Source organism: Pipistrellus kuhlii, unplaced genomic scaffold (assembly GCF_014108245.1).
Source record: "Pipistrellus kuhlii isolate mPipKuh1 unplaced genomic scaffold, mPipKuh1.p scaffold_m20_p_20, whole genome shotgun sequence".
Lineage (NCBI taxonomy): Eukaryota > Metazoa > Chordata > Mammalia > Chiroptera > Vespertilionidae > Pipistrellus > Pipistrellus kuhlii.
In genome coordinates, this window is record NW_023425516.1 from 11,082,070 (window position 1) to 11,106,550 (window position 24,481).

The 24,481-nt window shown below is 54.3% G+C and overlaps 1 long non-coding RNA gene across 1 annotated transcript; it reads left to right on the forward strand.

The window, feature by feature from the left end:
• The first annotated feature begins 20,444 nt into the window (after positions 1-20,444).
• LOC118725626 lies at positions 20,445-21,840 on the forward strand. Its single transcript, XR_004990062.2, has 3 exons — positions 20,445-20,651; positions 20,910-20,966; positions 21,512-21,840. It is a non-coding gene; the product is annotated as an uncharacterized LOC118725626 (long non-coding RNA).
• The last annotated feature ends 2,641 nt before the right edge of the window (positions 21,841-24,481 follow it).

Here is a 24,481-nt window from a genome sequence, read left to right on the forward strand (position 1 = left end):
GAAATAGAAACATCAATGCTGAGAGAATTATTGATCTGCTGCCTCTTGCACGCCCCCTGCTGGGGATGGAGCCCACAACTCAGGCATGTGCCCTGACCTCCTGGTTCACAGGTTGGCACTCAACCACTGATTCACACTAGCTGGGCTCCTTGATGTCACAAGGGCCTGAGCTTAGCACCTAGACCCAGACGTGGAACAGTCACCCCAAGAATCAGCCCTTCTCCCCCATCGCTCTCTCGGAGGTAAAGCTTCCTAGCGCTTCCCCGCCTGCCGAGGGGCACCACGGGCGGTGCTCGGAGGTCTGGCATGAGGGCGCCGTCTGGAGCACCCACTTGTGAGCAGGCGACTGCCACTCTGACCTCACGTCTTCTCTTCCTACCCCACTTCACAACCCACTGTATGCTTCCCTCCTTCCTCCTTCCTCCTTGCTTTCCTCTTCTCCAAATAAGCCACTGGCTTGAATCTGCGGCTGGGTGAGGGACAGACAGCAGGGATGTGTGCAAAAGAGGAGCTGGGACGGGCAGGGAGGACCATTCCACCCCTTCCTTGTATTCGTCACCCATCTCTGGACCATTTTCTGGTCCTGCTCCCAGTAGGAGCTCAGGGGTTATGCAGAACGAGAAGAGGCTCCTTTTGGTCCTATGCTATTCCTTCCCAGCCCTCCTAGTTTGGTCCCTAGGAGGCCCACGGCAGCTGGGGTCTCGCCAAGGTCCTTCTGAAAGCAGAACGTGTCTGTGTAACAGAGAACGAGGCTTTCTGTTCTGTCTGCAGAACCCATGGATCCTATCTCACACGAGATCCTCCCTTTTTCCTCAGAAAGAGGGCACTTTCTCCCATAGCATAAGGTGACCAGACGTCCCGCTTTCCAAAAATCAGGACTGTTTTAAAACGCCGAGGGACGCGGGACAAATTGTTAAAATTCGGGACTGTCCCACCAGAAGCGGGATGTCTGGTCACCTTACCATAGCACAGTCAGTAGTCGGGCATCTTGGGGTTTGGGACATGCAGTGCAATGCCACCAAGAGTGGGACTAGGACATCATAGGGCACCTTCCTTCCTTCCTTCCTTCCTTCCTTCCTTCCTTCCTTCCTTCCTTCCTTCCTTCCTTCCTTCCTTCCTTCCTTCCTTCCCGCAATCACAGAACAAACGCTTCACTCTCCACAGCAACAGCTGAGGAGATGCTGCTAGCCGCCCTGCTCCCTCTACCTCTGCTGAAGGAGACGGTAGGTGCTCAGCTGCACCCCTGCCCTGTACTTGCTGGTGGTACCTCCCCCCTTCCCCTCTGCTGTGTCTGGTCCGCAGCCTTCAGCCCGGGTGGAAGAGCCTCCAGATTTATATGGTGCTATTTACTGGCCCTCTGCCAATTAGTGACACTTTGAAATTCCCTTATATGACGCACTGCTGCTCTGACAATAAACAAGTCATTAGCTGGGTCGGAGGGCAGCTTCCAGCTGGTTTTGATTCATTGTTTCTGAACCAGCTCAAGAGGCTCGTGAAGCTGCAGGGTCCCCCCTCTGAGGCTCAGGAAACCCCGCAAGCCGGGGGCAGACGGGGCACCGGGTCACTGGCATCTGCTTTCCCCTCTGATCCCCTGCAGGCTCGTCACCCTAAAACTGGAGGGGACACTCTCTGCACCACAGCCTGTGACACAGGCATAGGATGCAGTCCTTAGCGGGCGGGGACCTGGAGGAGCAGCAGATTAGGGTGAAAGGGGGGTGAGTGGAAAGACGAGGCTTCGGTGCTGAAGAAAGGAGAGGCGGGTGGAGGAAAGAGGAACTCCACGGGTGATTTGGGGTGGGGAAAACCTGCGGACGCCTGAGTGAGAGCCTGGATGTGTGTGTGTTGTTGTTGTTGTTTTTTGTTTGTTTGTTTTTAATATTTTATTGATTTTAGAGAGGAAGGAAGAGGGAGAGAGAGAGAGAGAGAGAAAAACATCAACAAAGAGAGAGAATCATCGATTGCCTGCCTCCTGCGTGCCCCCTACTGGGGATGGAGCCCTCAACCCAAGCATGTGCCCTTGGCCAGAATCAAACCTGGGACCCCTCAGTCCACAGGCTGACGCTCTATCCATTAAGCCAAACCAGCTAGGGCATGAGAACCTGGATGTTTTACCTGAGAGCAGGTTCAAGGCTGCTGGGCTTGGAAAAAAATCTTGGAGCTCACCTAGGCTACCACGGCCTCCCACCCCCCACCCCCACCCTGCCACCACATTACGTGTGCAAAATTTGACAGCTCAGATAGATGAAGTGACTTTTATAAGTTCCCCCAGCTCCTAAGGGTCTGAGATCAGGTGACAGCCAGGCCTAACTCTGGTCCAAACGTCTACTTACGTGTGACCTTCCCTGCATCCTGAGAAAGAAGCAGCCACTTGGGAGAAGCAGGAAGTGTCCGAGGAGGACTCCAGAGCCATGGCTTCCTTCTGACACCCTCTGCCTTGGGTGGCCCTGCCTGTCCCCCGGTTGGTGGGATTCTGCCCAGTTGAAAAGGTGACGTGTGGGTGTCGAAGGTTTTCGTAGGTTTGAGTGGGTACATAGGAGGGGCTTTGGGACTGAGCACTGTGCTAGGCACATCAGGAGAAACAAAGATGATCAGACCTGCTTTTCAGGAAGTACTTGGTCTGTTTGCAAAAACTCATGAACTAGACTGCAAAGCCCTGTGAAAGGTTACCAGCAGGTCAACTAGCTCTTTTTAAAAAATATATATATTTTATTGATTTTTTACAGAGAGGAAGAGAGAGGGATAGAGAGTTAGAAACATCAATGAGAGAGAAGCATCAATCAGCTGCCTCCTGCACACCCCTTACTGAGGATGTGCCCGCAACCAAGGTATATGATACCCTTGACCAGAATCGAACCTGGGACCTTTCAGTCCACAGGTCGACGCTCTATCCACTGAGCCAAACCAGTTAGGGCTCAACTAGCTCATAAAGTCTCAATGGTAAATCCCACAAGCTGAAGCCATGGCGATGGCCCCACAGGTTGTCAGATTGGTGCCGGGGATGATGGTCTTGCCGCTGCCATGGGGACAGGGGACACGAGCTCTATCTTGTAAGAGACAGACAGCTGACACTGCGACCTCTGCAACATCTGGGACTCTGTAGGGAATGCATCCTCAGAGAAACCAGGACTGAAAAAAATATCACCCTCAGCCTTCGGGTCGTGACAAGAAAGCTTGTCCTTACCGTGGCTCTGCCTAGATTCTACGCAACCCACAGGTTGAGAAGCGCTGCCGTGGAGCCTAAGACCTTCGGAAAACACACATATTTACATAACATTACGATTCATTAACAGTAGCCACATTACAGTGATGAAGTCATGGTCAGGGGTTACCACAACACGAGGAACTGTATAAAAGGGTCTCGGCATGAGGAAGGTTGAGAACCGCTGGCCTAGAAAAAGGTCTCCCGTGAGAAATACCAGGAGAAGCTCCAGGTCTAAGTCACATGGGACTACAGTGTCTGGATTCCCGCTGTTTGGAATTCCCCGAGCTGAGAAATGAATGTAAAACCAGACCCCAGACCAGTTAAGCTCCTGGGGTATCAAGAGAAGGAAGTACAAGGCTCTTCTGGAGGAATGTGCCCCAGAGCAACAGTTTCTCACAGCCGCAATGCAATCCTCTTTGAAGTGGTACCAACAATAAAAAAATAAAAAATTACAAACCATATGAGGGGATGATATGCCATTGGGGGAAGTCAGCAAACACATCAACCTAGTTTAGCATCCTAGTAACGTAAAATAACCAACCAGTTGAAAGAGACTTCAAAACAGCTGTGCTAAAAATGGGAAAAAGAAAAACCATAAAGATTAGGATGTTTAGAAAGGGAGCAGGCAGATTTAGGAAAAGAACCAAAATAGAGCTTTCTAGACATTCAAAAAGATTGCTATTGAAATGAAAGCTCCCATGGATGTGCCAAGCAGTGGATTAGACAAAGCTGAACAGAGAATTAGTGAACTGAAACACGGATCAGAGGAAATTACCCCGAACGCAGCACAGAAACATAATGAGAGAGAAAATACGAAAGAGGCATAGAAGGTAGAACGAGAGGGTCCAAACTACCCCTACGAGATGTGGCCGGAGAAGGATAGAGAGAATGGGAGGACAGCAATGTTCCCTCTCCTAGAACTGACAGGAGACATTCATCCTCAGATTGAATATGAAATAGCGGGAGTTGGAGGACACACAAAAACAAACCCACGCTCAGCTGTGTTGGCGAAACTGAGTTCCAAGAAACACAAGGTAGGCAAACTCATTGGTCAACAGAGCCAAATATCAACAGTACGACGATTGAAATGTCTTTGGAGAGCCACATTTTTTAAACTTCTTCAAAATAGACTTGCCCAGGCCGTGGTATTTTGTGGAGGAGCCACACTCAAGGGGCCAAAGAGTCGAATGTGGCTCTCGAGCCGCAGTTTGCCGACCACGGGACTGACAAGAAAAGAGAGGTGACTTTTGCCCAGGAATATCCAGGAAAATTTAGGATTCTTGGAGACTTGCAGGCTGAGTAGAATTTGAAGAGGCAAAGACAATGGTGAGGCTGATGGGGAGATCTAAGAAATAGAAAAAAAAAATGATATTCGAGCCTGCCTTTGCAAGCAGGTTTTAACCTGTTTTTTAATTTTAATTTTTATTGATTTTTTACAGAGAGGAAGAAGAGGGATAGAGAGCTGGAAACATCAATGAGAGAATCATCGGTCAGCTGCCTCCTGCACACCCCCACTGGGGATGTGGCCGCAACCAATGTACATGCCCTTGACCAGAATTGAACCTGGGATCCTCAGTCCGCAGGCCGACGCTCTATCCACTGAGCCCATTTCAGCAACCCGGTTTGTTTTGAATTAAGCTGCCTGGGCTCTGGATACCTGCCTGTTCACTAACGGTGTTGGGGGACCCTCTCTGCTTGGTGCCTTCCCTCAAACCCAGTCTTTGTTCTTCCGTTTTGGTCCCCCACCTCATCTCTGAGACCCACTGATTCCACAGCCACGAGAAGGAGTAGGCCGCCCGCCGCCTTTCTAAGGGCACTCAGAAAGCCATTGCCCGCCCTCCGAGGCCCCCCCTCCTGGGGGCATGTGGAAACGGGGCCATCCAACGGCCTTCTATCTACTCGGGGTCCTTCGGGCAAAGAAACAGTGGACGGCCGGGGCTGCCCAGCTCATCTGCATCTTGTTAGCCGTGCCGGTGGCTTCAGAGAAACCCAGTGACCTGGCCGTGGTAATTGGCTCATGAAAGCTGCACGCTGCTGAAGGCGGAAGGAGGAAAGGGTCTGGCGGGGATGGGAAGGGGGCCTAATGGGAAGCAAATGCCACAGAGGAGCCTGAGCGGCCCCTCCCCCAGCCCGTGGCCATTAGCATTCCTCAGACACCTGCAGGCGCTGGGCCCCGGCCCCGATGGGATATGTGCCGACTCCTCCCTGCTGGTCCAGGAACCAAGTGAAGGTGAAGTTTGGTTCCAATTAAGGGGGTGGGGAGCAGGGGTGGGTGTGGAGCGGGAGCCCCCTTTCTTGTGTCTTTTGAGAGCATGCATTTTATTGCGCAGTTGTCAAATTTGGCATCCCCTGATGGCTATTTATGGCGTCGGGGAAAGAGCATGGGACGTGGGGCAGGGTGAACCTGGGCCTGAAGACCAGATGATCGCTCTCCCGGCTCTGCAGCCACAGAGAAAGCACGGACTCTCCGGGGTCTGGAAGAATAATGCAGGAATAATACCCACTCCCACAGAGTCACTGTAAAGAAAACACAAGGCAGCCCTAGCCTGTTTGGCTCAGTGGATGGAGCGTCTGCCTGTGGACGAAAGGGTCCCAGGTTTGATTCTGGTCAAGGGCACGTGCCCTGGTTGTACGTTCGATCCCCAGGAGGGGGCCTCCAGGAGGCAGCTGATCGGTGGTTCTCTCTCAATATTGATGTTTCTCTCTCTCTCTCTCCCACTCCCTTTCTTTCTGAAATCAATAAAAATATATTTTAAAAAAAAATACATAAGGCCGAAACGGTTTGGCTCAGTGGATAGAGCATCGGTCTGCGGACTGAAGGGTCCCAGGTTCGATTCCGGTCAAGGGCATGTACATTGGTTGCGGGCACACCCTTAGTGGGGGGTGTGCAAGAGGCAGCTGGTCAATGTTTCTCTCTCATTGACGTTTATAGCTCTCTATCTCTCTCCTTTCCTCTCTGTGGAAAATCAATATATAAAAAAAAAAAAAAGAATACATAAGGCAGACCACTTGCAAGTGCCTAACACAGTGCTTGTCTCAGAATGGAGGCACCCTGGCCAGTTCGCTCAGTGGTTAGAGAGTCAGCCTACTGACTAGAGGGTCATGGGTTCGATTCTAATCAAGGGCACATAACTCGGTGGCAGGCTTGATCCCTGGCCATGGTCCGGGCACATGTGTCTCTCTCACATCGATGTTTCTCTCTGGCTCTAATTCTCCTTTCCTCGCTCTCTAAAAATCAACGGGAAAAATATCCTTGAGTGAGGATTAACAACAACCAAAATATACCGATTTTCTTCATCTCTGGAGTAGCTATGGTGTCGTATTCATCTTTGTAACCCCTGAGGTGCCCAATGCAGTGCCAGGTACCCAAGTGGACTGTTGAGTCAACGAGGCATGAATATCCTACCCATGGAGCTCCCATACCCTCATCCTAGCATGGGTCAAAGGTCAGTTCAGAAGCCCAAGGTGCCAGGAAGGGAAGACAGAGTCAACAAAAAACCACCAAAATGAGTGTGGTGGTGAAATGTTGACCAGCCAGTGAAAACAGAATTTCTTTTTTATTTTTTTATTGATTTTTTTTTTACAGAGAGGAAGGGAGAAGGATAGAAACATCAATGAGAGAGAAACATCGACCAGCTGCCTCCTGCACGCCCCCTACTGGGGATGTGCCCGCAACCAAGGTACATGCCCTTGACCGGAATTGAACCTGAGACCCTTGAGTCCGTAGGCCGACGCTCTATCCATTGAACTACACCGGTTTCAGCTGAAAACAGAATTTCCTTGATGTCCCTTGGACTCACCCCACGTGAACACGGGGGCCCTGACGGGTCCCTCTTGCAGGGAGGAGACTGGCTGGGAAGGAGACCGCCTGCAGGAGGGACCCAGCCTGGCCTTCCTCCACGGCTTCTCCCCTTTGCACGTGGGCGCTGAGCGGGGATCAGGACACGGGCAGGCTCGCCTGAGGCTGGAGGCGGGTGACGGTGGCCGGGCTTGGCTCCCCTCGGTCACAAAGGCCTCTCTGGCTCGGTTCCTGTCCACCTGCTCTCCAGCTGCTGCCTGGCCTCTGCCGCATCTCCCAGCATCTTTAGTCTGTCGTCCCCCGCTGCCAAGCATCTGTAGAGCCGATCTACTGGACGCTTGTTTTCTGTTTGTCTTGGGCGCTACACAATCTTCATGCTTCATTTTAATGGGTTTCCTCTTTAGGGCTATTGTCTCGACTGCTCTGTTTATTTGCTTTCCCTCTGGCCCCAGCCCCCGTTCCCTTTCTTCCCTTATGCCAGCTCGTGCTGCTTCCTCCTCCTCTTCCTCCTCTTCCCCCCCTGATTGGCCAAGGGCTGCAGGATTAGGCTGGGAGGAGAGGCTCTGCAGACCCAATCCTGCTCTCCCCACTCTGCTTCCCTGTGCAGCTCTGCGGCCCCTGCCAAAGAAGGGCAGGAGAGCAGTGCACCTCAGCACGCTGCGTAGTGCCAGCCCTGAGGGTGGTGGGTGAAGCTGGGCAGAAGCCCGGGAGCCTCTCCAGTAGACCTCAGTCCCCTCTGCCACAGAGCTGCACTGGCAAGGTTTGGGTCCAATCAGTGGCATTAAATGTTCCCAAACTCTTTTGTTCTAAAATTACATCTTTATTGTTCAAAGTATGACATATGTCCCCCTTATTTATTTATTTTTTAAATATATTTTATTGATTTTTTTTTTTACAGAGACAAAAGGAGAGGGATAGAGAGAAACATCGATTAGCCGCCTCCTGCACATCCCCACACTGGGGATGTGCCTGCAACCAAGGTACATGCCTTTGACCGGAATCGAACCCGAGACCTTTCAGTCCACAGGTTAACGCTCTATCCACTGAGCCAAACCGGTTTCAGCATATGTCCCCCTTTTTTTTCACCCATTGACCCCTTCTAGCCTGCCCCTATCCCCCACCCCAGGCCTTCATCTCCCTATTGTCTGTGTCATGGGTTATGCATCTGTGCATTCGAGTTCGGCTGGTCTTTTCCCATCCGCCCACCCTCCCCCACCTTCTTTCTGAGATTCCACAGTCTGGTCCATGCGTCTATGTCTCTGGATCTATTTCGTTCATTAGTTTATTTTGTTCATTCGATTCCACATGTGGGTGACATCACGTGATACTTGTCTTTCCATGACCGGCTTATTTTGCTCAGCGTAATACTCTTTCCTCTGGGTTACTGGTCGGCAGACTGCGGCTCGCGAGCCACATGCAGCTCTTTGGCCCCTTGAGTGTGGCTCTTCCACAAAATACCACGGCCTGGGCCCGATGCCCTTGGGCACCTGCTGGCACCACAAGTGATGGGACGATGGGCGGGGAGGAGGGGGAGAGAAGTGGGGCATGGAGGACAGAGAGCGCCTTCCACTGGTGGGAAGCAGGGTCCCCTCCTGTGTGAGGGCAGAGCTGCCCTCAGGGGGTTCCTGCTCCTCATCTGCCCCCTTTCAATCTATGCCCTGGAGCACTCCCCTCTCCTGAGGCCCCACCATCAACCCTGCCAGGCCTGGGCCCCTGGGGCAGCCCACAGGCACCCCCCCCCCAACTCCAATCCCCACCTCCCCTCCCGCCCCGCCCCGTGTGGAGGAAGCCAGGCCCTTCCTCAGGTTGGAGGGAGGAGGGACGCTCCAGGGTTAAGGAGGCCTGAGGAGCCTCACGGGCCCAGAGTGCCAACACCAGCTGCTCTCGCCCCGGGACCTCTTCCCTGCACAGCCCCGGGGGGGCGCCAGCGGGCGGGCGGTGTTCAGGAGCCCACAGGGGGGCATGCCCTTGAGAGCCTGCTTACTCACTCTGCCTGCTCACTGGAAAACGACAAGGACAGTGGACAGGAAGGAAGGAAGGAAGAAAAGGAGGGAGAGAAGATGGAAGGGAGGGAGGGAGGAAGGAAGGACGAAGGAGGGAGGAAGGAAAGAAGGGTGGGAAGATGGGAGGATGAATGGAAGGAAAGAAGGGAGGGAGGGAGGAAGGAAGGTAGTGAGGGAGGGAGGATGAATGGAAGGAAAGAAGGGAGGGAGGGAGGGAGGGAGGAAGGAAGGAAGGAAGGGAGGAAGGGGGGAGGAAGGAGGAAGGAAGGAAGGGAGGGAGGGAGGGGGGAGGAAGGAGGAAGGAAGGAAGGGAGGGAGGGAGGGAGGGAGGGAGGGAGGGAGGGAGGGAGGGAGGGAAGAAGGGAAAAGAGGAGGGAGGGGAGGAGGAAATGAAGTCTCCCTGCAGGCCCACTGCCAGTCAGGCCCCAGGCAGGGACATGCTCCAATCCGGAGAGGGGCAGGGGAAGGCTGGAGCTGGGCTGGGGGCGGGAGAGGGAAGCTGGCAGAAGAGGCCAAGCCCTTGAAAGCTGCTATTGTCTGAGGTCCCTGTTCCGAGGAGCCGAGTAAAAAGAGCTTGTTAGAGAGGGCCAGGCTGGAGACAAGACGCTCTCAGAGAGCCAGTGAACCGTGCGAAATGACTTAAACTAACATCGCCGGCTGCCCCGGGCTGGGACCCAGGCGGCAGGGCCGTGTGCTCATCAGAAATTCATAGAAGGTGCCCCGCAGCTCAGCTTTCTCTGGCCGCCTTGTTCCCGGAGCGGTTTTTTTTTTTTTTTTTTTTTTTTTTTTTTTTTTTCCAGTCCCGCGGCTCTGAAAGGGAGACAGGGGCTGCCTGATGGGGAAGATCAAGTGGCCTTTGAAAACCTCTCTCTGGAGTTTATTAAACCCGGGGCCAGGGCAGGCCAACCTGGAGGCCCAGCCAGGCCTGGCCCCGCCTTCCTGGGCTCCCCATGGGGAACCTGGCCTGGTCTCAGGTCCCAGACTTCGCGGGCCTGTGCAGGGAGGTGGGGGGTGGGGGTGAGGGGTGGGAGAACTGAGGCAGGGAGCAGGAGGTGGGTGCAGGAAGCAGGTCCTGGAGGAGCAGCAGCGGATGCACCCATCTTTTTTTCCGGAGAATGGGGAGCCTGTGAGGGTGGGGCCTGGGCCAGGTAGAGCCCCCTTCACCCTCACAAATGACACAGGCCTCCCCCCAACCCCTGGGCCCTGCAGGATCCTCCACTTCCGGCTGCAACGCCTCTACTCTGGACCTCTCCAGAATGCTCGTGGGGGGGGCGGCCAGGAGGGGGGGAAGGCTGGAGGGAGAGTCTCTAGGCTGGATGGTACCCAGAGCCCAAGGTAGGGCAGGGGTGAGGCTTCCGAGAGGAAGCTTGGGTTCTGGAACCTGGAGCCCCCCAGAGACAAGAGAGAGGAGAGACCACACCTGCCCATGCTCAGCTGGTCATTCCTTCCCAGCCCCCGCCCCCCCCCGCCCCACTCACACACAGAGGGACAGGTGGGTGAGACGAGGCACAAAGGCGGCCCCCCAAGTGCATTTACAGTAAGATGACCAAACATCCCGCTTTGGGCGGGACAGTCCCGATTTTTAACAATTTGTCCCGAGGCGTTTTTAAAAAAAAAAAAAGCCCCGATTTTTTGAAAGAAAAATCGGGACTTTTCTTAAAACACCGCGGGACGAGGGACAAATTGCAAAAGCGGGACGTCTGGTCACCTTAATTTACACAGAAAACTCCCACGAAAGCGCTTTGCAGACCGCGATGCTCTGAGGCAATGCACGGGATGGTTATGGGGGTTCGCTCACGCTGCAGGCGCTGACCCAGGGCCTCTGTGAGCCCGACAGTGGACGCGCATGGTCCGTGCAGGGGGGAGGGGTGGGAGCAGCGGGTCCGGTCGCACCTGTGCCAGCTCCGCCTGGCTGCGCCCTCCCCAGCCCGGGGTCCCAGCAGTCACTGTGCTGGAGCCTGGGGAGGAAGGCGAGCAGCAGGCAGGATTGAGGCCTGTTCTCCACGTCCAACCAGAGCCGCTTCCTTCGACCAGTTTAACTCCTTGGGCACCGGAGTCAGATTTCTTCTGAAAAGACAGCTCTGCTTATTTAAAAAGTTGGAAACAGCCGAAACCGGTTTGGCTCAGTGGACAGAGCATTGGCCTGCGGACTGAAAGGTCCCAGGTCCGATTCCGGTCAAGGGCATGTACCTTGGTTGCGGGCACATCCTCAGTGGGGGGTGTGCAGGAGGCAGCTGGGCGATGTTTCTCTCTCAATGTTTCTCTCTCTCATCGATGTTTCTAGCTCTCTATCCTTCTCCCTTCCTTTCTGTAAGAAAAATAAATAGAATATATTTTAAAATATAATAAAATAAAAAGTTGGAAACTATCAACCTACCTTCCCATTGAAATCCTTTTTGTCTTGTTGCATTTACTGTGTCCCCTTCCCACATCGCTCCAAGATGCCTTCCCTCCCTGCACCCCACCTCCGCCTCCCTGCACCCCACGCTCCACGCCTCCCACAGGAGAGCTGTCTGCCCCGTGAGCGGCTATGGATTTGGGATCTGGTTCTGCCTCTGCCCCTTTGTATGCTGCCCCTTTAAGCGAGTTCAAAGCCTTTTCACGTTTCCCCCCACGTCTCCTTCTCCGTATCCGCAGAGAATAAACAGATGGGGGTAGCCTGAAGATGCGAAGCTCGAGTTCAAAGTCATATATGGTAACTGTCCCTGAACCTTGACCATGGAGTGCCAGGTGTGAGAAATGGCCATCCCTCCCCGGGGCCCAGGCAGCTAGCAGGCGGGTCTGAGGCACTCAGACTCCCCAGGGAAGGCCGGGCGCTGGGCTCTTGCTGGAGCTATGCGCTACCCACCTCGTCCTATAGAGCCAGGAGCCAGGAAGGACGTGGGGATGGGCAGGGGTGGCCTCGGTCCTTTTGCCTCGAGCTCCTGGAGTTGGACAACCTGCATATCTGGGCTCGGGGGAGGTTCCAGCTGTGCAGCTGTTCAGGTGCCGGCTGCCTGGCGCTCTCTGTGCAGACAGCTCGCGGGCCATTGGTATTCCCATTGCTACCCTGTTTCCCCCCAAAATAAGAGTGTCTTATATTAATTTTTGCTCCCAAAGATGCGCTAGGTCTTATTTTCAGGGGATGCCTTATTTTTTCCATGAAGAAGAATACGATACACATTTATTGTTAAATGAAAATAAAGGAAATTTATTACCTGTCTACGGTACAGTAGCACGGTAGTTGTCAACACAAACCAGACAAACCTGTGAATCCTGCAGTATCAAGAATTTACTCATTTATTCAGGGACAGTCATGTCATCATCTTCTGGAACATCATCATCACAATCCGATTCCTGAATTTCCCGGTGAATTTCTTGTGACTCCGTTTCTTTCAGAATCAGTGGACCAAATCTCTCATGTTTAGCTTGGGGGGGGGGGGGGCTTATTTTCGGGAGGATGCCTTATATTTCCCCCTGAAGGAAATCTGTAAGTAGGTCTTATTTTCGGAGGATGTTTTATTTTCGGGGAAACACGGTATTATTGCTCTCCTGCGTGCTGTGATTGACTTGTGACGCCTGCCATGGCATGGGCTGGGGGTGGAGCGTGGGGGGGGGGGGGGGAGAGACAGTGGAATCGGGGCTGTTTCTCGCATTCCTGAGACTAGGGGAGAGTTGCAAATACCCACGCTTGGTCATGCTTTTTCTGAACAGAACAACAGCAACAGGAGAACAAATGCTCTGACTGCAGGCTAGGAGGTTGGAGTTTGGGAACGGTGCCCGAGAGTCGGTCCACGTGTTCATCGCCTGCTTCCTTCACGGAATCACAGTCCTTAACGCTGGTGGGGACTCCCGCCGAGAGAAATTATACCTTCGTGGTTTTCAAACCCTTGTTTTATGGGCTTACGGTGGTGAGACTTTCTTTCAAGGAACTTTAACACAAAAGCATAAACAAATTCGGCAGATAAGGCTGAGGTGCGCAGGTTGGCTTCGAGCTTCCTCTTACCCTCTGCCCCCTCCTCTCCCTGCCCAGGGCTGGCTTCCTAGGAGCTCCTTGAAGACCATCTGAAGCCATCTATACTCCTCCTTGCTTTTATTTTATTTTATTTATTTATTTTTAATAATTTTTGTTGATTTTAGAGAGGAAAGGAGAAGGAGAGAGAGAGAAATGTCTGTGATGAGAGAGAATCATTGATCGGCTGCCTCTTGCACATCCCCTTCCGGGGATCGGCTTGTGCCCTTGGCCGGAATCGAACCCTTCAGTCCTCAGGTCAACGCTCTATCCACTGAGCCAAATCGGCTAGGGCTATTTTATTTTTTAAATATATATATTTTTATTGATTTCAGAACGGAAGTGAGAGGGAGAGAGATAGGAATATCCATGACTGATTGGCTGCCTCCCGCACGCCCCCTAGTGGGGATGGAGCCTAAAACCCGGGCATATGCCCTGACCTGGAATGGAACCATGACCTTCTGGTTCATAGGTAGACGCTCAACCAGTGAGCCACACTGGCCGGGCTTCTCCTTGCTGTTAGGAGGACTCGAGACCCAGGAGCCTGAGCCAAATGAGACGATCGCACGACTCTTGGGCAGTTGCCATGTTGCCACGCCTCACACCCACCGCCATTGCCCTCACCTGCACCTGCAAACGCCTCCGTTCCCTCCCTTGCTCCCAAGCAGGGAACGCCTCCTGCTTTCTTCCCTTTGATCCAGGGAGGTTCCTGGGAAGAAATGGAATTCCGAAAGGCTGTTAAAATGCAACGGAGGAGGAATGTTCAGAAGGAAGGCCAATTCAGGGAGCGGAAGGGACAGAAACACAGAGTAGGGGGTAATGGGGCGGGGGGGGGCGGGGGCTCATCCAGAAATGAGTACCCCAGGAATGGGCTGGGAGCCAGAGGAGGTGTGGAAGGACAGAGAGCCAGAAGAAGCTTATCCCAGAATGCAGCAGGGCCTGGCTGGTGTGGCTCAGTGGAGTGGGTGCCATCCCATGGACCCAGGTTCGATTCCTGATCAGGCCCCATGCCCAAGTTGCAGCTTGGGTGTGGAAGGACAGAGAACCAGTGCATCCTTCCCATGTGCATCCTTACCACACGGCCGCACCCCTCCTCCCTCTCCCTGGCCGGAGCTCCTGGTTCTTGGTGTCGTTGGCCCCGTCTGCTCCCCACCCTGTGTCCACCTCCCCTTGCCCTAGTGGTAAAGGGTGACCTCACATTCTCTGCATGTGAGATAGGGAGGGGCAGTGCCAGCCCAGGACTCCTAACCCAGCTGCATTCTTTTCTTAAAAATAGGTTTTGTTGGTTTTTTAGATAGAGAGGAAGGGGGAAAGAGAAGCATCAGTGATGAGAGAGAATCATTGACCGGCTGCCTCCTGCACACCCCCACACTGGGAATTAAGCTGCAACTTGGGCATGTGTCCTGACCAGGAATCAAACCTGGGACCTCTTTGGTTCATGGGATGCAGCCCAATCCACTGAGCCACACCAGCCAGGCCCTGCTGCATTCTGGGATAAGCTTCTTCTGGCTCTCTGTCCTTCCACACCTCCTCCGGCTCCCGACCCATCCCCGGGGTAGTACTCATTTCTGGATGCAGGCCCCCCCCCCCCCCCCCAATTCTGTGTTTCTGTCCCTTCCTCTCCCTGAATTTTCCTTCCATCCGAACGTTCCTCCTCCGTTGCATTTTAACAGCCTTTCGGAATTCCATTTCTTCCCAGGAACCTCCCTGGACCAAAGGGGAACAAAGCTATTTCCCCCCAATATTTCAACCCATTCATCCCGAGTTAGCACAAAACCCGCCCGTCCGCACGTGGTGCTGGGCGCCGGGCCAGGCCGGTTTATTTTGTTCTTGGGTGCTGAGCTCGGGTGTCTTCTTGATTTATTTTGTGGTTTGTGCGTCTTCTGCATCTACTCGCACGAGCACGGCTGTGTGAGACTGTGGTTCCCCACCCCCACCCCGTAGGTGTTTCATAAAGAGGGCCCCCCGGGAAACCTGGACGGGCTGTGTGGAGGGCTGCATGCAGGCAGGGCCCCACGTGGAGGTGGTGGGATGAGGGTGACAGTGTAGCTCAGGGTCCTTCTCCTGTATCAGCCGGACCCCCAAGCTCTCATCCAAGCCTCTGGGTTGGGATCAGAGACCCAGCTCTGCCCAGGGCCCTCTTCATACCTCCTCACCCCCTGCCTCCTCACAAGACAGCCTGCCCGGGGCCGGCTGCGCCCAGGGCCTGTCAGCGAACTCGGTGGAAGGAAACATTAAACACTGCAGGCGCTGCGTACCAGAGCTGGGTAAACTCAGCTCCCCACCGTTTACGTTGCTGTCAGAAACCCCTCAGCTTACAACAGGGCAGAACCCGGAGGATCAGGTACCCCCATTCCTCCCCTCCCAGCGCTGCCCAGCAGAGGGGAGACCCGCCCCTCTCTCTCCAGCCCTAGACCCTTCTGAAGTCCCCCCTTTTTTAAAATTTTATTTTATTTATTTATTTTTAAAAATATATATTTTATTGATTTTTCTTACAGAGAGGAAGGGAGAGGGATAGAGAGTTTGAAATATCGATGAGAGAGAAACATCGATCAGCTGCCTCCTGCACATGTCCCACTGGGGATGTACCCGTAACCAAGGTACATGCCCTTGACCGGAATCGAACCTGGGACCCTTGAGTCCGCAGGCCGAAGCTCCATCCACTGAGCCAAACTGGTGAGGGCCCCCTTTTCTTAAAAAAAATTTTTTTTTATTGATTTCAGAGAGGAAAAGAGAGGGAGAGAGAGAAATATCCATGATGAGAGAGAATCACTGATCGGCTGCCTCCTGCACACCCCTCGCTGGGGATCGAGCCCGCCCGAGGCATTTGCCCTGTCCGGGAATTGAACCGGGACCTCCTGGTTCATAGGTCAATGCTCAACCACTGAGCCACACCGGCTGGGAGGAAACCCCTTTCTATGCTCCTGCCCCACCTGACCTTTACCTCTTGCTCCTCGTTCTTCCTTGCTGGCCTCCTCCCATCCCTTTCCCTCTCCCAGGCTTGGAAGGAGGAGAGATGGACGCAAGGCAAGGGAGATGAGGTCCAGGCTTTTGTTAAGGGGCAGAGATCTGGAATCTCCTGATCTGGGTTCCCTCCCACTCTGTGCCGCCGTGGGCTGCGAAGCATCAGCTCAGGAGGGCGCGGGTTCAGCCAAAGGTGTTTGCGTGAGACCAGGGGGTTGGAGGACCAGGTGGGCGGCGTGAGAGGCCGTGGGAGGAGGGCGGCAGGCGGCGGCTCTCTCCTCCCGGGAGGAGTTCTGAGTCGGGCATGGAGGTGTCCCAGGCTCGGGCCCAGCTTTGCCTTCACGTCCAGGATCCTCAGCACAAACAGCTTCCACCTCCCCCACGGCCCCTCCCCGCCCCCACCTCCCCTAAGAAATGTGCAGCCCGAGCCAAGGTTTTCTCTTTGGCTCCACTTGGAAGGGCGAACCTTGTGGGCTTGAGATGAAACATATGCTGCTCTGGAATGTGGCTCTCCGCCAAGGGAATGCTCAGAGGCCCCTGCAGAATTTGCAGCCATCTGCCCGGGGTTGAGTGGATGAGGGGTGGGAGTGGGGGGGTGGGGGGAAGGGGTTAGGAGGGATGGGAGGAGGAGGTGTAACAAACCATTTGGGGCTGAGAAAGAGCAAAGGAAGCTGAGGGCACCTTCCTTCTCCTCCCCCCGCCCCCCTACTTAGGACCAGTGCTTCTTTCAACATTCGAGGGGGTTTCAATGTCCTGGATTCCCTTCCCCGGGGAGCCCCAGAGCCAGGCTCAGCCTCAGATGCCGTGGGCCCAGGCCACTGGCTCCAAAGCAAACAGGTGCTGATTACGGGGGCCTTTTTGCATAATCTTCATATGTCATTCACTTCCTGCCAAAAGACACGAGCCGTGTCCCCTGGTCCCGCCATCTTCCCCGGAGGACCCCCACATCCTCTGCTCTCCCTCTCCAACCCCATCCGGCATATTGTCCTTGAGCCTCGAGGCTCTCGCCAACCCCTCTCTTTAGCTCCGCCCGTCCTCACAGGCCCTGGTGGCCCATCAGGAACCTCCCCCCATCCCCATCCCCCCCACCGTTGGACGAATCCCTGGTGCTCCGGCTGCCTGCTCAGGCGGCCCTGTCCTCGGCCTCCATGAAGCTCAGAAATAAAGGTGCTCCTTGAAGTGGGGTTCTCTCCCCGCCCCCCTTTTTTAAAAAAATATATTTTTTATTGATTTTTTACAGAGAGGAAGGGAGAAGGATAGAGAGTCAGAAACATCGATGAGAGAGAATCATTGATCAGCTGCCTCCTGCACACCCCCTACTGGGGATGTGCCCCCAACCAAGGTACATGCCCCTGACCAGAATCGAACCTGGGATCTTTCAGTCTGCAGGTCGAAGCTCTATCCACTGAGCCAAACCAGTTTCGGCCTGAAGTGGGGTTCTTGGCCCCCTCCAGAAACAGAACTCCTGGCTCAAGGTCAGCGCCATTCCCAAGGTCAACTTAAATGAATGCGTAATCTCAATCAATAAGCTATGGCATTAAGTCATCTCCAAGGACCTTTCCAACCTCTAAGAATTCCTTAAGCTCATCTCCTTGCCCACCTGCCCAGAGCCGTTTCCCAGAAAGGCATAGAACACAGCTCTTGGGCCCATGACTTTTGTGGGGTCTCTGCCAGCCACCTCGCTCCCAGGACAATCCCCCTTCCCTGTGGATTCGGCCCTGCCTCAGGCTTCCAGCCTGGAGGGGGCCAATTGCCAGAACGTAGGTTTGAGGGGACACCACAGTCGGCACCGCCTGATTTGGCTCGAGGACTCCGGGGTTTTGGAAGGAGGGACAGACCCCAAAGCTCACCCCACGCCGGCTCCAGGCAGAGAGAGGCCCGTCCCCCTCGGGACGCCCCGGCACCTCCCATCTGGAAGACAGAGCCGTGTCTCACAGCGGCGCTCCATCTGCCAGCCAGATGAGCGGTACCTGTAAAACGCCCCCCGTCAAGCCTCACGGGGGCTCCTGCCTCTTCCAGAGCCTGCTGACAGCAGGAAAAACGATCCCAGAACTCTGCTCCCCTAAGGACTCGGAGATGCTTGCCCCGGAGGACAGGGCGGGAGTCCGACGTCTGCAGGCAACCCGGGAGGGGCTGGCTGCAGCCGAGATGGCCAGGGCGGACAAGGGCGAGGGAACAAAGGCAGATTCTCAACAAGAGGTCCCTCCCTCTCTTGTAATAAAAACCCCTCCCGTTCGTGGGGTGCCTTCAGCTTTCCAGGCCCTTTCCAGACATTACTTCACTTAATCTCACAGCCCCGTGGACTATGTACTTTCCGCCCTGGCCGGTGTGGCTCAGTGGATAGAGCGTCAGCCTGCAGACTGAAGGGTCTCAGGTTCGATTCCTCATGAGGGCACGTACCTCGGTTGCAGGCACATCCCCAGTAGGTGGTGTGGAGGAGGCAGCTGGTAGATGTTTCTAACTCTCTAGCCCTCTCCCTTCCTCTCTGTGAAAATTCAATAAAATATATTTTTTTAAAAAAATGTACTTTCCCTCTGTGCCCAGAGGAGGACCCGCAGCTCTAGGGGAGAGGAGAGGGTGAGGCGGTTCTCAACGATCATAGGCCCGCCACCCTGCTTAGTGTCCCCGGGAAATGGAGCTGGCCTTCCAGATTCTGGGAGGCCACTCCGGGGCAGCACTGTCACAAGTGAGTTCAGCCCGGCCGGTGTGGCTCAGTGGTTGAGCACAGACCCATGAACCGGGGGGTCACAGTTGGATTCCTGGTCAGGGCACATGCCCAGGTTAGAGGCTTGATCCCCAAGGTGGAGCGTGCAGGAGGCAGCCGATCCATGATTCTCTCTCACCACTGATGTTTGTCTCTCTCTCTTCCCTCTCCCTTCCTCTCTGAAATCAATAAAAAGAAAAAAGAAACACACACATACACACACACACACACACACACAAAACTGAGCTCAAAGAGAGTAAGTCAGCTCCAAACCTCAGGCGTGGCTCTTGGCACCGGCGCCGAAGGCTACAGGCAGAGTTCCTGAGAGTAACACACGTGTCTCTCCTAATAAACACGCCAAGGAGTGGCTGGCCAAACCACGCGCCGGGCCTCCAGCGCAGCCCCGGGGAGCCGCGCACTTTCGGGGCCAGTGTTGCTCAATGCGTTGACGCCTCCCTGGCACAGGCCTTGGGGCGGTGGCACATTCCTCTGACAGTCTTCAGTGGTGGCAAACCTCCCTCTTCGTCCCCTGGGGCATCTCCATTGCGGGGGGGGGGGGGGGGGGGGGGGGGGGGGAAGAGCGGTGTCCAGAGAGCCAGAAGTCATCTCAGACTTGGGTGAGAAGTCAAACCAGGTTGTATTCTTTGGGGGATCCAGGCGAGGTGTGACCCTCATGCAGAAAAGTGTTGTGGACAACAGAGGGGCGCTCTTGGGGTTCGGCTGAGAGATGAGCCAGCCCCACAGCCGCCAGAACGGAGAGATCGGAAGGTTCTGTGTCGGGAGAGACCGGATCAAACCCAAGCAGGGCGTAAGTAGAAACACACATGGTTCCATAAAGTGGCCTGGGAAAGATGCCACGTTAATAAAACGGGGAAACGCAGAGGAATGTGTGAAGAGGGAGCCTTTACGAACATGGAAGCGCCCCATAAACTCAGCTCGGCGAAGGCTGCCCTGCCGCCCCGTCACGGCTCCAGTTTGTCCTTCCTTAAGCTCAGGAAGAGCCTTAGGGACACTGGGCTGTTGGTGGCGGCGGCAGAGGATGGAGCTGAACACCTGGCCCAGGTCTCCCCTTTGCTGGTGCTCTGGGTGAGCCTGCCCAGCCACTTCTCTCCCAGTGAGCCTCTGGGCCCGACTGCCCCTGAATAATGATGTTCCACCAGGAATGGATTACAAGTACTTCTATCTGTCTTTTTTTTTTTTTTTCTAATATATTTTATTGATTTATTTATTTACTTTTTTACAGAGAGGAAGAGAGAGGGATAGAGAATTAGAAACATCGATGAGAGAGAATCATCAATCAGCTGCCAACACTCTATCCAATGAGCCAAACCAGTTTCGGCTGTCTTAAAAACAAAACAAAACAAAACAAAAAAACCACACACACACACACACACACATATATACATATACATATATATATATATATATACATATATATATATATATATATTACTGATTTCAGAGAGGAAGGGAGAAACATCTATGATGAGAGAGAATCATCGATCAGCTGCCTCCTGCACGCCTATACAGGGGATCGAGGCTGCAAACCTAGGCGTGTGCCCTGAACGGGAATTGAACCGTGGCCTCCTGGTTCGTAGGTCAACGCTCAACCACTGAGCCACGCCGGCCTGGCTAATACTGCAATCTTGACAGGCCAGGATGCTCGGTGCAAGGGCAGGGGTCCGAGTGGATCCGGTGCAGCAAGGACCCCTGTTTGCATGTGGTGTATTCTAAAACAATATCTATGCACTAGAAGTCATTTTCCCCTTCAGGTCCCCACATTGGCCTCGGGGCTCAAGCAGTCTGCTGGCAGTTGGCCAACGCCTTATCGTGTTTCCAGGCTCCCAACAAACAGAAAATGGGCTTGAATGGTTAGCTCTCAGGTGGAACTTCCTGAGAATCAATAAGCAGAAAAGCATGCGCCCACAGCACTGGAGAGGGAAGGAGAGCTGGTCTGTGCCCTGGAGGAGCTCGGGTTTAAGGAGTAGGTGGGAGCCCGCTCAGTGAATAGAATGTCGGTCTGCGGACTGAAGGGTCCCAGGTTCGATTCCGGTCAGGGGCATGTACAATAGTTTCGGACACATCCGCAGTAGGGGGTGTGCAAGAGGCAGCTGGTCGATGATTCTCTCTCATCGATGTTTATAGCTCTCTATCCCTCTCCCTTCCTCTCTGTAAAAAAAAAAAAAAAAAAAAAAAAAAAAAAAATCAATAAGATATATTTAAAAATGTATTTAAAAAAGGAGTAGGTGGGAGAGGTATTGACATGAGCAGGAGAACCAACTGGACAGAACCGATGTGCAAAGGTAAGTGCATTGGCAAAAACGAGCAAGTGAGCCCTTCGTGTTCAGGAAGCTGGAGAGGAGGACACACGGGAATGAGTAGACTGGGGAGAGTCTCATGGCCTCACTCCCAACAGCTCTGGGGAGAAGTGACGCCGAGAGAAAGCCTAGGGTTGCCGTGGAAATGGAGCTGGCGGGGGGCAGGGGGGCAGATTTGAGCTTGGGGGACAGCTGGGCTCAGGACATAGGCAGTCGGACGTGTCTTGCGGAAGCGGAGGGCTCCGATCACTGCGAGTTGCACAAGCTGTCTGTGCAAATGGCCTGGCTGGGGGAGGACCGTTAGGAGAGACTCCTGTTGGCGCCACTACGGACTGAGAGAGGTGACTCTCTCTAGCCTCAAAGGTTTCTGAGACTGAGCTGTTGTCCTGCCTCGAGACCCAGGCACCCTCGATCCGAAGATCCCTTCCAGCCTGGGAAGTCTGAGGCGGTGGTGACATGTGCTCACACCCCACCCCTGGCATCTGGGGTGTGTGATCAGATGCAGAACCGGACGGATGGTCTTTGCTGAGGAATCTGTGCTGATACCCAAGGAGCAGGAAGCAGCTGAGATGCCTCCAGCTAATGCTGCAACACGAATACCCTCTGAAAGCAGGCTCCAGCCAGAACCTGACAGGACCGGCATTGTTCCGTGGACAGCTGGGAGCAGCTGCAGTGCCCCTGGTCCCCCCAGCGCAGGCTCACAGACATCCGGTGAGATCAGGGAAGTGCCGGCCTGTCTGGGGTGGTATCAGGGTTGGGCAATCGTCGCTGGACAATGAGAATCAAGGACAGAGGCCTTTAGCAGCTTAGATTCTTACCTAAAACAGATCACAAGGACCTGGTGTGGAAGGAGCCAGGAATGGGGGAACCCCTGGGGTGGAATTGGGGTACAGCGTCCTGCTCTCGTCTTGGGAGGAGCCAGCCCACGCTCCTGAGGGCATTAACGTGTAACAGGCCAAGTCATTTTCCTAATACTTGTGGAAACTGCTCCCTCACCCACCCCCTTCACCAAGAGGGAGCCCAATAGAAACTGAATCAAAGAATCACATCATTTTAGAGGCAGGCATGACCTCAAATATCATCCAATGTATTACTTCACATTATAATGCCTAGAAAGTGAGGTGACCTACTCATTGGTGGCAGAACCTAAACCCTGGATCTCTTGTGTGTGTGTGTGTGTGTGTGTGTGTGTGTGTGTGTGTATATATATATATATATATATATATATATATATATATGTATATATAATTGATTTTTTTTTACAGAGAGAAAGGGAGAGGGATAGAGAGTTAGAAACATCGATCAGCTGCCTCCTGCACACCTCCTACTGGGGATGTGCCTGCTACCGAGATACATGCCCTTGAGTGGAATAAAACCTGGGTCCTTTCAGTCTGCAGGCCGATGCTCTATCCACTGAGCCAAACCGGTTTTGACTGGACCTCTTCCTGAGGGCCAGTGGCCAGCCCTTGGCTTCTCTGGTGAAGCCACTCCATCTGGCTCTCGGAGGCTGGTCTGGGTGAAGACCAAGGCGATAGGGGCAGCAATGGGACAGTATAGCGCGCACATTCCCACACAAAGGGATCGCCATACACTCAAGGTGCAAGGCTAGAGGCGCGTGAGCTTTGCCGTCTTGGGGGAGGGGGCAGTGGTGGGCAGAGTCTGAGACCTCGCTTTGGGTTCCTATTCTACCAGTAGCTCACCAAGCCACTGGGAAAACACGAGGCTCTCTCAGCCATGACCTATTGACTTGTTAGATGGGGCTACACGTCCCGGAGGATTCCTGCGGGAAGTCACCCACGGAGAAGTCCTTTGCACACAGGAATGGGCCCCACCCCTGCTAGGTGTGACTCTGTTTCTGGGGTTTGTCCAGGCCTGGGCGGTTGAGTGTGGAGGCTGGAGTGGTGATGGCCCGGATTCTCCTACGTCTCGGAAGGAAATCCATAATTGGCAAGAGTTTCAACTCCATCTTAGACACGTTCCGATTCAGCAACAGGAGCCGAATTACGTGGGGCAAGACCCAAGTCAAGGCTGGAAGTTGGGCCAGGCAGTGAGGAGCCTGCCCAGCCTCAGTTTCTGTGCCCTGAGTCCTGGCCTTCCCTGAGGGGGTGCCCCCTACAGAGGGAGCCAAGGCTGGTACAGTCTCAATCTGAATGGATTCCTCTCGGCTGTCTGGGGGGGAGGGGTGGACTCAGGAGAAGAGGCGAGAAAAAGGGGGCCACCAGCTACCAGGCCCGTGGGCTTTGGCCACGGCCACTTGGACAGAGGGACCCACAGCATTCTCTCTAGCGGGCTCAGCGGCACTGCCCTCCTGACTTTTGGTCCCAGCCTTGGGTGAGACGTTCCAGCCCAGGCATTCAACTAGGGGAGCCGCCCGGGGTACACGGAAAGGGAGGCCTCTGCTGTGATGGAGCCCAGAGCTAGGGCTTCTCATAGGTAAAAGCCCTGCTGTGCAGGCTGAGGTCATCGCTGGCACAGGCTCCCACTCGCTGCAGACGCCGGCAGGTCTGTTTTAATATCTGCAGCAGCCACATTCCTGAGCAGGGTGGGGACGAGACTTTCTGGACAAGACTGCTTTCCATCAGAATTTATTCCAATGCACCCGGGTCAGCTCTGAGAGAGAGAGAGAGAGAGAGAGAGAGAGAGAGAGAGAGAGAGAGAGAGAGAGAGAGAGCGAGCTGGGTTCCTTTGTGTCAAGGAAGAAAATAAAATTCAGTGAGAATGACTCAAGGCAGGAACCAGAAGCAAGGTCCTGAGGGCTGGAGAAGGGAGGAGAGGCTTGGGGTTCCAAGCAAGGGAGAGAAAGGGACAAAAGATACAGGCAGAGGGGGGCTGAGCTGAGAAACAGCCCTCCTTCCAGCTCCAGCCCAGCCCAGCCATTCTCAGACCTTGTCATCCATCCATCCCCAGACCTCTGCTCTGGGGCCAAGCGCCGTGCTGGGGAGACAAAGCAGTTGTATTAGCCGTCTCTTTCTGGGTAACAAATTACCATACGACTTAGTGGCTTAAAACAACACATGCTGATGATCTCATGGTTTCTGGGGGCCGGGAGTCTGGGTGCAGCTTGGCCAGGGCCCCTGCTCATGGTCTCTGGTAATCAGGGTCTGACCAAGTCTGGGCCTTATCTAAAGCTCCATTGGGAACAATCTCCTTCCAAGCTCACATGGTAACTTAGCAGAACTCAGGCCCTCACGGGCTGCTGGACAGAGGGCCTCCCTTCCCAGCTGGCTGGGAGCCGGACCTGCCCTCAGCTCCTCGCCACGTGGCTTCTCCTCGGTGGCAGCTTGCTCATCCATGTGTGCAAGCGGAGAGGTCACAGAGAGGTCAGCTGGCAGGTCGGAAGTCACCACAACGTGATGTAGTGAGAGGGGCGACATCTCAGCACTTTGCCATGTTCCGTTGAGTACAAGCAAGGCATGGATCCCGCCCACACTCATGGGGAGGGGTTTGCACGGAACTTGAATAGCAGGACACAGGGACAGTCAGGGACCCTCTCAGGGTTG